Genomic DNA, 10,671 nt, shown 5'->3' with positions numbered 1-10,671 from the left:
GATATCTCTGGCATTCCTATGCACCAACAATGAAAAATCAGAAAGAGGAATTAAGGAAACACTCCCATTTAACATTGCAACAAAAAGAATAAAATACCTAGGAATAAACCTGCCTAAGGAGGCAAAAGACTTGTACTCAGAACACTGATGAAAGAAATAAAAGATGACATAAACAGCGGAGAAATATACCATGTTCTTGGATTGGAAGAATCAATATTGTGAAAATGACTATACTTCCCAAAGCAATCAACAGATTCAATGCAACCCCTATCAAACTACCAATGGCATTCTTCACAGAATTAGAACAAAAAATCTTACAATTCGTATGGAAACAAAAAATCCTGAATAGCCAAAGCAATCTTGAGAAAGGAAAACGGAGTTGGAGGAATCATGCTCCCTGTCTTCAAACTATACCACAAAGCTACAGTAGTCAAGACAGTATGGCACAAAAACAGAAATATAGATCAATGGTACAGGATAGAATGCCCAGAGATAAACCCATGCACATATGGGCACCTAATTTATGACAAAGGAGGCAGAACATACAACGGAGAAAAGACAGCCTCTTCAATAAGTGGCGCTGGGAAAACTGGACAGCTACATGTAAAAAAATGAAATTAGAACACTACCTAACACCATACACAAAAACAAACTCCAAATGGATTAAAGATTTAAATGTAAGATGAGACACTATAAAACTTTTAGAGGAAAACATAGGAAAAACACTGTTTGCCATAAACCATAGCAAGATCTTTTTTGACCCACCTCCTAGAGTAACAGAAATAAAAACAAAAATAAACAAATGGGACTTAATTAAACTTAAAAGCTTTTGCACAGCAAAGGACACCTTAAAAAAGACAAAAAGACAACACTCAGAATGGGAGAAAATATTTGCAATTGAAACAACAGATAAAGGATTAATCTCCAAAATGTACAAACAGCTCATGGAGCTCAATATCAAAAAACAAACAATCCAGTTAAAAAATGGGTGGAAGACCTAAATAGACATTTTACCAAGGAAGACATATAGATGGCCAAGAGGCCCATGTAAAGATGCTCTACATCACTAATTATTAGAGAAATGCACATAAAAACTACAATGAGTATCATCTCACGCCAGTCAGAATGGCCATTTTCAATAAAGCTAGAAACAATAAATGCTGGAAAGGGTGTGGTGAAAAGGGAACCCTCGTACACTGTTGGTGGGAATGTAAATTGATACAACCACTATGGAGAACAGTATGGAGGTTCCTTAAAAAACTAAAAATAGAACTACCATATGACCCAGCAATCCCACTACTAGGCATATACCCTGAGAAAACCATAATTCAAAAAGAGACATGAACCACAATGTTCACTGCAGCACTATTTACAATAGCCAGGACATGGAAGCAACCTAAATGTCCATTGACAGATGAATGGATAAAGAAGATGTGGCACATATATACTATGGAATATTACTCAGCCATAAAAAGAAATGAAATTGAGTTATTTATAGTGAGGTGGGTGGACCTAGAGTCTGTCATACAGAGTGAAGTAAGTCAGAAAGAGAAAAACAAATACCATGTGGTAACACATATATATGGAATGTATATTAAAAAAAATGGTACTGATGAACCTAGTTGCAGGGCAGGAATAAAGAGGCAGGCATAGAGAATGGACTTGATGACATGGATGGGAGGGCAAAGTGAGAATAGCATTGACATATACACACTACCAGATGTAAAATAGTTGGCTGGTGGGAAGCAGCAGCATAGCACAGGGAGGTCAGCTCGACGCTTTGCGATGACCTAGAGGGATGGGATTGGGAGGATGGGAGGGAGGCTCAGGAGGGAGGGAATATGGGGACACATGTATGCATATGGCTGATTCACTTTGTTGTGCAACAGAAACTAACACGGTCTTGTGAAGCAATTATACTCCAATAAAGATCTATTAAACAAACAAACAAAAAAAAAAACCCAAAACAAACCCAAAAACCCATCTGGATTCTCATAAAACTAACATCAAACAGATTTGCAAAAATGTAAAATAATACCATGCTTCTCCCTACTTTATTTTGGAAGATATAATTTTTTTCATAAAAACATGTTAATATGCAATGGTTTTACTTTATTAGTTTTAAATAAATAAATATTTTTAAATTAAAAAAAGAAAGAAACTGCCAAACCATCTTCCAGATTGGCTATATCATTTTATAACCCATCTACAATACATGTGTTTCTCTGCTTCCTTCCAAAATATAGTGTTGGCACTACTTTTTTATGTTAGCCATTCTGATAAGCATTTAAGTGATAACACATTTTGATTTTTTAGAAATATCTTTACTGGAGAATAATTGCTTTACAATGTTGTGTTAATTTCTGCTGTACAACAAAGTGAATCAGCTATATGTATACATATATGCCCATATTCCCTCTCTCTTGAGCCTGCATTTCCCTAATGGCTAATGATGTTGAGCATCTTTTCATGTGCTTATTTGCCATCTATATATCCTCTTTAATTAAATGTCTCAATGTTTTTTCATGTCCCTTGTCCATTTCTGATTGGATTGGGTGTTTTTGTTTTTAACAGGTGATATTTTAGGGTTCTTTATATATTCAGGATAATAATCCTTTGTTAAATATGTGGTTTGAAAATATTTTCTTCCATTCTGTATCTGTCTTTTCATCCTCATAATAGGATCTTCACAGAACAAAATTTTTGATTTTGATTAAGTCCAATTTATTAACTTTTCTTTTATGGTGCTTTTGGTGTCAAGTCTAAGAAGTCTTTGCCTGGCCTTAGATAGCAAATACTTTCTCCTGTGTTTTTTTGTAAAAGTCTTATAATTTTATAAAATTTTAAAAACTTATAATTAAATTTAAACCTGTGAATCCATTTTGAGTTAATTTTTGCATTAAGTGTGAGGTTTAGATTTAAGTTCATTTTAAAACCTGTGGATGATCAATTGCTTCAGCACCATTTGTTGAAAAGACTATCCTTCCTCCATTGAACTACTTTTACAGCTTTGTCAAAAATCCGTTGAGCATTTATAAGCCTTCTATTCTGTCCCATTGACCTACGTGTCTCTTTCTCTGTCACACAGCCTTGACCATTTTATAAGACGTGAAATCAGGGAAGTCGACTCCTCTCAATTCTTTAAAAATTTCTTTTAGCTATTCTACTTTTTTTGCCTTTCCATATAAATTTTACAACAATTTTGTCTATACAAAGAACCTTGCTGGAATTTTAATAGAAATTTCACTAAAAATGTAAAATTTGGGGAGAATGGATACATTTATTATGTTGAGTCTTTTAATCCTTTAACACAGTATGTCTCTCCATTTAGTCAATCTTTGATTTCTTTCATCAGCATGTTGTAGTTTTCAATATAAGAGTGATAGGGAGGGTGGGAGGGAGATGCAAGAGGGAGGAGATATGGGGATATATGTATATGTATAGCTGATTCACTTTTTTATAAAGCAGAAACTAACACACCATTGTAAAGCAATTATACTCCAATAAGGATGTTAAAAAAAGAAAAAAAAGAGTTTTGCACATGTTTTGTTAGACTTAAATTGAACTATTTCACTTTTTTGAGTGATTATCAAAGATATTGATATTTTATTTTAGTGTCCATGTGTTTATTGCTCATATACAGAAAGACTATTATTTTTGTATGTTAATTTTGTATACTGTGACCTTGCTGAACTCGATTATAAGTTCTAGGTGGGTTGTTTTGGTAGATTCCATAGGATTTTGTATGTAGAAAATCACATAATTTTCAGTTTTTATTTCTTCCTTTCTGATCTGTATATTTTTATTTCCTTTCTTGCTTTATTGCATTAACTTGAACTTCCAGTACAATGTTGAATAAAAGTGGTAAGAGCACACATCTTAGCCTTGTTCTCATTCTTGGGGTATAAACAATTAGTCTTTTACCATTAAGTATGATGTTAACTGTATGGTTTTTTGTAGATGCTCTTTATTAAGTTGAGGAGGTCCTCCTCTATTCCTAGTTTTCAATGAGATTTTATCACAAATGGATGCTGAATACTGTCACATGATTTTTCTCTATAAGTTGGCATGTTATGTAACTTTCTACTTTAGCCTGTTAATATGGTAGTTGATTAATTTTTGAATATTGAATCACCCTTGTATTTTGGTATATACTCCACTTGCCATGGTATATAATTCTTTTATATATTGATGAATTCTGTTTGCTTATGTTTTGTTAAGGATCTTTTGTGTTTATGTTCATGAGGGATATTGGTCTTTTCTTTGGGTGAGGCACTCTCTTTGTCTGATTTTGGCATCAGGGTAATTCTAGATTTATAAAATCAATTAGGAATGGTTCTTCTATTTTCCGGAAGAGACTGTATATAATTGGCATTAATTTTTCTTTACTTGTTTGGTAGAGTTCTCCAGTGAAAGTATCTGGGCCTGGGGACTTCATTTTTGGGAATTTAAAAATTATATATTCAATTTCCTTAGGGGTTATAAAGTTATTCAAATGATCTAATTTACACTGGATAAGATATAGTAGTTTGTACTTCTCTGAGAATTGGTCAACTTTATCTAAGTTGTAAAATTTATCTGTGTAGAGATGTTCATAGTATTCCCTTATTATCCTTTTAATGTTTTCAGAGTCTATAATGATATCCCTGTTTCATTCTTGATATTGGTAATTTTCTTTTTTTTCTTTGTCAGTCTTGCTAGAAGTTTGTCAATTTTATTGACCTTTTTTAATTAGTAGCTTTTTTAAAAGGTGATTTTCTCTATTCTGATTTCAATTTCACTGAATTCTGCTCTTATCTTTGACTCTAGTATGTGTTGGTGTGGCTTTCTTTGGGTTTATTCAAGTGAGGTTTCCTTTGCTCAGCTTTTTGAATCTGTACATTTATATATTTTGCCAACTTTGTGAAGTTTGTAGCCATTATTTCTTCCAGTAATTTTTCAGTCCCACCCTCTTTCTCCACTCTTACAATTACTGTTAAATGAATAATAGATTTTTTTTTTTATGGTCTCACAGTTCCTGAATCTCTCTGCAATTTTTCAGACTGGTGATTTCTTTTTTTTAAAATTTATTTATTTATATTTATTTCTGGCTGCGTTGGGTCTTTGTTGCTGTGCAGGGGCTTTTCTCTAGTTGCAGCGAGCGAGGGCTACTCTTCGTTGTGGTGCGCGGGCTTCTCATTGGGTGGCTTCTCTTGTTGCAGAGCATGGGCTCTAGGCGTGTGGGCTTCAGTAGTTGTGGCACTCGGGCTCAGTAGTTGTGGCACACGGGCTTAGTTGCTCTGCGGCATGTGGGATCTTCCCGGAATGGGGCTTGAACCCGTGTCCTCTAGCATTGGCAGGCAGATTCTTAACCACTGTGCCACCAGGGAAGCCCCAGACTGGTGATCTCTATTATTCTATCTTCAAGTTCACTAATTCTTTCCTCTGTCCCCTGAATTCTGTTGAGTCAATCCTTTGTGTTGCCTATTTTAATTATTGTGCTTTTAGTTCTAAAATTTCCATATAGTTCTTCTTTACATCTTCTATTTGTTTGCTGAATCTATTTGTTTGCTGAAACTCTTTTTTCATTTGTTTCAAGTGCCTTCACAGTTCCTCACTGAAGCACTTTTACTATGTTTTAAAGTCTTTGTTAGAGAATTCGAATCTCTCTGGCATCTTGGTGTTGGCATCAATCAATTGTATTTTTTCATTCATTCTGAGGTTTTTTAAATTTTGGTTCTTGGTATGATGAGTGACTTTTTTTTTATTGAAACCTGTACGTTTTGGGTACTCTGTTATGAGGATCTAAATCTTATTTAAAGCTTCTGTTTTAATTGGCTTTTGTGACATCACTCTGTCAGGGAAAATGGCGGTGCCCTTTGCCTTGCTCCTCCCAGTTGGGGATAAAAATCCAGCTTTCCCACTTGATTTCCATTAACACCTGAGTGGGGCATTACTACTGAACAAGGGTGAGAGTTCCGGTTTCCCATTTGGTGCTGATAACACCCTGCATCTTGTTGTTTCTTTTGATCTCTAGGTCCCTAGCTACTTTACCTTCCATTCTCTACTTTTAAAAGCCATCTTTTGACATCTTTTGTACTTAGTGAAAAGAATAGGGGAAAATGTACCTACCCATCTTCATAAAAGCTGAAATCTGTATTTTTAGCTTTATCTGTAATTATGTTTCTTTTTCTTTAATTATTTTATGATCAATCATACCAGAAGTTTGTGTATTTTGTTAGTTTGTTTCAAAAAGCCAGTTTTTGGTTTATTGAGCTCTTCTGTTTTCTTCTTTTTTTTTTTTTTTTTTGCGGTACGCGGGCCTCTCACTGTTGTGGCCTCTCCCGTTGCGGAGCACAGGCTCCGGACGCGCAGGCTCAGCGGCCATGGCTCACGGGCCCAGCCGCTCCGCGGCATGTGGGATCTTCCCAGACCGGGGCACGAACCCATGTCCCCTGCATCGGCAGGCGGACTCTCAACCACTGCGCCACCAGGGAAGCCCTCTTCTTTTTTATAGCATTAATTTCTGCTTTTATCTTTATTGTAACATATTTAAAATTTTTCTTTGAGCTATTCTATTTTTTTAATTTCCTAAGTTTATACCTAATTGATTTTCGTTATGTTTTATTGTCTGGAATAAGCAATTAAGGCCATACATTTCTCTCCATGCAACACTTTTGCCTCATCTCACAAGTTTTGAAATGTAATGTTTTAATTTTTATTCAGTTATAAGTGCTTTAAAATTTCCTCTTTTTTTAGTGTATAAGTTTTTTGGTTTGATTTTAAATTTCCAAATATATAAGGGTGTTTCTATTTAGTTATTTTTATTATCCACTTCAGACTTCCTTGCATTATAGTCCAAGAATGTGCATCGCTTATGCTTATTGTTTGAAGTTGATAAGACCTCCTCTCTAGACAATAAATTACCAGAAACTCAACCAACTAGTAGCCCTAATTGCAATTTCATTGACAGTTGTGGTATCTTTCCTAGAGAAGATTAGAATGATCTCAGGCACATGGTATGAGGGCACTGTTTTAACCAATGCCTTATATTCTAACCCTATCAGAAAAAAGGATCAGAAATGGACAGGAGTATACAGTCAATAGTTTTGCCCAAGGACTACATAAATTCTTGGTCCGTCTGTCATGATACCAGTTGCACATATCTGGACATCCTGCTGAACATCACTGTGATCCCTTATGTTGACAACATCATGCTAATCAAGTCAGATGAGCACAAGCTGGCCAGCACATTAGAAGGTTTGGTAAGAAACAAGTGCCCCAGAGGATGGGAGATAAACACTCTGAAGACTCGGGGACTGGTCACATCAGTAAAATGTGTCTGAGTCTGCTTTCAGAAGAACGTGAACTGCAACAGATTTTCTCACTAACTCTAAAGATACCTGAACTATTGATGCCATATTTAATGTAAGCTAAAATAAATTAAAAGAACATTATTGCTACCTTTTTGTTTATCATTTTTCTTTTGCTGATCCTGTGTTTGGATTTGTTGAAAGAACCAATGAAATCCTAAAGCCCTACTTCAGATCGCAGAATATAATGCTGAATGAAACACACTAACAGAATGAAGTAAACAGCCCATTTCTGTGAATGGCTAATTTTCCTTGTTTTATATGATCACTCTCATCCTATACCTAGTCATTACCATGAGCCAGTGAATCTGAACTATGTGCAGATCAACTTCTTTCTTATCCAATAAACTAGCTATAATTTTTTTTTCTGTATCATGATTTTGAATTAATGCTAAATTATTTTTAAACACTTAGCTCACTTGGAGCTTTCTCTACATTCTCCAAGATGTTTCTCTTGGAAACATCTCTTTTTGTAGACATTCAGAAATCAGATTGTCTTAGTTTAGTAAATAGGATCTGTTTTTATCTAGGACTTGGAACTGCTTTAATTTTGTTTTATTTGAGTTTGGTGTTTGTGATAGCCATGGGAATGCACTTTGCAGATCTCTAACCATAGGGAGCTTAACTGACCAAGGGCCTTTGCTGCTGGGCTTTGAAATCCATTCCTACATTTGAACCAAGGCAAATTCCATGGGCTTCTTGCAGCCAATGATTTATCAAAGCAAGAATACTAAGGAAGGCTGGTTTCTGGGATATCTGAGACTCCTGATGGCTGATTTTTGGTTTAAGGACTGTGATAGTCAGTTCTCCAGAGAAACAGAATAGGATGTATATATATTTATAGAGAGAGATGTATATACACACACTCCACACTCACATATTGCGTGTGTGTGTGTGTGTGTGTGTGTATGTTGCAGCTGGAGTCTGAAGGCAGCCTCTCTAGAATTTCTTCTTCCTTGGAAGACTTCAGTCTTTTCTCTCTTAAGACCTTCAACTGATTGGATGAGGCTCACCCACATCATGGAGGGCAAGCTGCTTTACTCAAAGTCTACTGATTTAAATGTTAACATTATCTTAAAAAAAAAAACCTTTGGACTTCCCTGATGGCGCAGTGGTTAAGAATCTGCCTGCCAATGCAGGGGACACGGGTTCAATACCTGGTCCGGGGGAGATCCCACATGCTGCAGAGCAACTAAGCCTGTGTGCCACAACTACTGAGCCTATGTGCCACAGCTACTGAGGCCTGCGTGCCTAGAGCCCGTGCTCCGCAACAAGAGAAGCCACCGCAGTGAGAAGCCCACACACTGCAATGAAGAGTGGCCCCTGCTCGCCGCAACTAGAGAAAGCCTGAGCGCAGCAACAAAGACCCAACGCAGCCAAAATAAATAAATAAATAAGTAAATAAATAAATTTATTTAAAAAAATTACCTTCACAGCAACATCTAGATGGCTGTTTGATGTAATATGTGGGTGACCAAATATCTGGGTACCTTGCCCTAGCCAACTGACACACGTCTTAAGTAAATCACTAAAATATGGGCTTAAACTATATTTTCGGCAACAAGGATGAGATGATGATAGCATTTCCCTAAAGGGTAAATTTCTGGATTTCAAACTGAACAATTGTCTCCTTCCACTAATGAAAGAAGATGCAAGTTTTTACTTACTTGGAATGTATTCAGTGGTGACATAGGACTCTCAGGCTATAAAGCCTGCCTTGGAATTGGAAACTCGTATACAACGTTATGATGATGGTATACATACATATTTAAGTTTTAAAAATACAGAAAAGAACAGAGAATTATAGTACACATACTTTAATTAGAGCTGGGCTTCTTGACAGTAGAGAAGGTGAAAAATCTATAAATATTTCAGTGCATATGAACTCTTTTCTAGTATGTTTTAAGTTGTGCAGCAGGAAGACCTTTGGAGGAGCAAGAAATATAAAAATAAGTGAGGTGCTTCCCTGGTGGTGCAGTGGTTGAGAGTCCGCCTGCAGATGCAGGGGACACGGGTTCGTGCCCCGGTCCGGGAAGATCCCGCATGCCGCGGAGCGGCTGGGCCCGTGAGCCATGGCCGCTGAGCCTGCGCGTCCGGAGCCTGTGCTCTGCAACGGGAGAGGCCACAACAGTGAGAGGCCGCGTACCACAAAAAAAAAAAAAGAGAGAAAATAAAATTTTTTAAGAGAAATAACTTAGTCTATACAATAAGTGAACTTCCCTTTGGGGTTACTTTCTGAGAGTTTTCTTTGCTAATCTACATTCCAAACAGCCAGAAGCAGAATCCCATGCAGTTTCCAAAGCTCATTTGTTCTGGTCACCATTTGTTTTGAGAGTGTTGATTAACATTTCCTTTTGAACACTGAGTTGTGAAACTTTTGTATTACAATGACCTAATCAATGATTCTCAAGTTAAAAAAATATCTGATGCCTTCTCACTCTAGGTAGGCTCTATCTGAATTGGGAGACAGAATAGGCAATTTGGAAAGACCTCTCGGGGAATTCTGTTCAGCTGAGAACTGCTGGCTTATGAATAGTAAATTATTAATATTTAAATCTTACATTCCAAATTTCTATTTTTCAAGACCAAATTCCATGGACCTAAGGAAAATATAAAGCTAAATAAAGAGAATTATGATAAATCAATATGCTTGTCAAATTTATCCAGCATGGTTCAGCTATGCTTTATTTGCAAAAGAAAAACTGACACACTTATCACTCTGCTGTTCCTTGGTAAAGTGGGCTTGGATGATGATGATGACGATGATTATCATCATTATTATTTTGAGCAAGATAAAAAAGTGATCGTGATCTTCTTGAGTTATACAATCATCTAACTTCCAAAGCACTCACAAAACTGAGCAAATAAAGCCAGTATCTGCATATTAGGGGAAGGAAACATATTGCTAATGGAAGCCACAGGCCTAGTCAAAAATAAATGTTTTATATCAAGTGGTAAAATAAAAGAGGGATTCTACCCCAAGACCACCACCTCGATAAGGACCCATGAGTTACTGCAGCTGCAAGGGAGGGTCCATCAAAGCCTTCTCAGTAAATAGCAGCCTAAAAAGCGGATGTGTTGGCACATCATTACAAGCCCCCACCCCACCCCACCCCATCATAGCCATTTGCTCTCCAGAGATGATCTACAGTTTCTTGCAAGGGAGAGATGCACTGGCAGGGCCACCTCCCAATTCCAAAACAGGGAGAGGCAGTAGCATGGGGCTGGCCTGGGGCTCTGACTTTCTGAGGGTGGACAAGTAAAGCATACAGACAGAGCCCCTGCCTGAAGAATAATCAGATTTATCTGTGAAAAACAG

Source organism: Delphinus delphis, chromosome 9, assembly GCF_949987515.2.
Source record: "Delphinus delphis chromosome 9, mDelDel1.2, whole genome shotgun sequence".
In the NCBI taxonomy this organism is placed as follows: domain Eukaryota; kingdom Metazoa; phylum Chordata; class Mammalia; order Artiodactyla; family Delphinidae; genus Delphinus; species Delphinus delphis.
This window is presented reverse-complemented; position numbering follows the sequence as displayed.